General features: G+C 48.4%; 1 pseudogene; it reads left to right on the top strand.

Annotated features, from left to right (window-relative positions):
- Positions 1-31: 31 nt before the first annotated feature.
- LOC103585450 lies at positions 32-1,114 on the top strand (annotated as a pseudogene).
- The last annotated feature ends 1,684 nt before the right edge of the window (positions 1,115-2,798 follow it).

Here is a 2,798-nt window from a genome sequence, read left to right as displayed (position 1 = left end):
AACTCCGAAAAGGGCTGCTCTCGAACCCATCAGCCAGATGTATGCTGTGCTGCCTTGTGGGGGCATCAGGGTGGACAGTGACACTGTGTGGAGGAGATGCATTCCTCCAGTGCCATGCGCATGGCAGTGGGCTGCCTGATGGAGCTGGCCTTCAAGGTGGCTGCAAGAGAACTCAGGAATGGATGTGCCATCATCTGGCCCCAAGACACCACACCAAGGAATCCACAGCCATGGGATTCTGCTTCTTTAACCCTGTAGACACCAAAGCTAAACTCCTGCAGCAGAAGTTGGATGTGGGCAAGGTCTTCATTGTAGACTGGGACATTCACCATGGCAATGGCACCCAGTAAGTGTTCCACAATGACCCTCCTGTGCTCTACATCTCCCTGCATCGCTATGATAATGGGTATTCTTTCCAGGCTCCAGAGCTCCTGAAGAGGTTAGTGGAGGGCCAGGCATGTGGTACAATGTGAACATGGCATGGACAGGAGGTGTGGGCCCCCCCATTAGGGACATGGAGTACCTGACAGTCTTCAGGACAGTGGTGATGTCCATTGCCCATGAGTTCTCACCTGACACAGTCCTACTCTCTGCCATGTTTGATGCCACTGAAGGCATCTGTCTCCACTGGGGGGCTACTCCATCACTTCCAGATGTTTCGGCCACTTGACCAGGCAGCTGATGATACTGGCAGGAGGCTGGGTGGTGCTGGCCCTGGAGGGAAGCCACAACTTGACTGCCATCTGTGATGCCTCTGAGGCCTGTTTTGGCTCTGCTCAGTGCAGAGCTGAAGCCCTTGGATGAGGCAGTTTTGTAGCAAAAGACCAACATCAGTGCAGCAGCCATGCTAGGGAAAGTCATTGAGATCCAGAGCAAACACTGGAGCTGTGTGCAGAGGTTTGCTGCTGGTCTGGGCCATTCCCTGTGGGAGACCCAAGTGGATGAGACCAAGGATGCCAAAACTGTAAGCACCATGGCCTTGCTGTTGGTGAGGGCTGAGCAGGCCCAGGCTGCTGCAGTGCAGGAGCACAGCCCCAGGCTGGCAGAGGAGCCTGTGGAATGAGAGCCTGCCAGTGGCATCCTGGCCCCCTCCCTCTGGGCTTCATCATTATGATTTTGTTTATTCTTTCTATTAAAAACAAAAAGTCACACATTCAAAAAAAGGGCTGCTCTTGATCCAGGGTCTATCTGAGCCTTGACAAGATTTTTAAATTTCTGAATTCCTCTTACTCCCATAAAGATGTGAGTATATTTCTTATCTCTTTCCCCTTAACATTAAGGGCATGTTGTTTACATTCCTGCCACATTCTCCACTGGTGCATGTCCACTTTGGACATCATTTACTGTTGTTGTTGTGCCAATATCGGGAGATGGGAGTGGACTTTAATCCCCACCCCTCCTCAGGGCTGGGCTGAAGTAGTCCTGGCTCTCATCTGCTGATAGGGTGTTCGTCTTCTTCCCAAGTCCTTCCTCCTCACTTAGAATCTAAACAGCTACGAAAGGCAGATTGTGGAATTTAGAGATAGAAGACCTTAGAGGACCATGTCACCTTGTGGATACAGGCACAGGCTCTGGAGCCAGGCTGACCTAGAATTCCAGTGCCAGTTCTACCACTAACCAGATATTTGGCCTTGAAGGAAATATCTAATCTCTCTAAGGACTCAGTTTCCACATTTATAAAATGAGGATAACAGAACCTCTTTCATAGGATTATTGAGAGAACTGGATACAATTCTATGTGCTCTATGAATGAGATGGATCATGAAAATGATCATGTGGCAAATCGAAGAGCTAAATATGCCAGTGAAATTCACGGCCCAAAGAGCTGGATCATTTTTGTTTTATATGTCTTTCCACTGATCCCCACAAGGCTGGAAATAACCTGAGGGTAGAGGTCATATGTCTCACTTTTCTCTGTCTTCCTAGCATCCAGTTCAACACCTGCCTCATAGAGGCCCTCCGTTCAGTTTGCTAAATGATAGAGTGAATTGCTGCAGTCAACTCGACAGCAGCTCCAGGCTCCTGACTGAGACTGCACGCTTCCCACCCCACTGCCCGCTACCTTTCTTGGTCAGCCTTAACTTCTCCGTGTTTACACTAATCTTTCTTTGCAATCACTAGACAAAAGAACAATAACTCCTTGATTGGGCTCTGTATTTCAGTTCTGCAAAGGCAAAAGCACATTATTAATCATTAAGGTCAGGTGACCTATTTCTCCTGGTTAGTAAAATCCTGAGAATTAAAAATAAAAAGGAAATGATGATATATTGCTGGTGAAATTTCTTTAAATTAAATGTTTTTATGACCAATTTTCATCCTGAGAGCGACTGAGCTTTAGCATGTTGAATAGGGTAAGTATCTGGATGCTGAGTATGCCACACCTGGACCCAGGGGCAGAGAAAGGACTGTAGCAGGTGGAGCCAGCGCTCTTGCTTGCAGTGGCTTCAGATGCTCCAGCCAGGTGAGAATAGAGTGTAACCGGGGTAATGGGAAGAAAGGCAGCACCATGAATAAAGGAAGCCACTGGCACACCTTCCAAAGCTATGTCTGGGTGACAGTTTTTCAACTTTGGCCACTCCCTGCCAAAATAATAATAATAATAAATCTTAAAAAAATGTATCCTGAAAAGACCCAACTTCTTGTCCTTCTCTCTCTTCTCTGCTTTCTGAGTAAGCAACGGAGGCAAAACAAGGAATTTGGGCCGGCCCGGTGGCGCACTGCTACAGTGCGCCGCTTGACTCCCGCCGAGGGTTCGGATCCCACATACAGACCGGTTCCTGCTCACTGGCTGAGCGAGG

Source organism: Galeopterus variegatus, unplaced genomic scaffold, assembly GCF_000696425.1.
Source record: "Galeopterus variegatus unplaced genomic scaffold, G_variegatus-3.0.2 Scaffold240, whole genome shotgun sequence".
Taxonomy (NCBI): Eukaryota; Metazoa; Chordata; class Mammalia; order Dermoptera; family Cynocephalidae; genus Galeopterus; species Galeopterus variegatus.
Note: the sequence above shows the minus strand (reverse complement) of the source record. Positions and strands in the feature narration are given on the sequence as shown.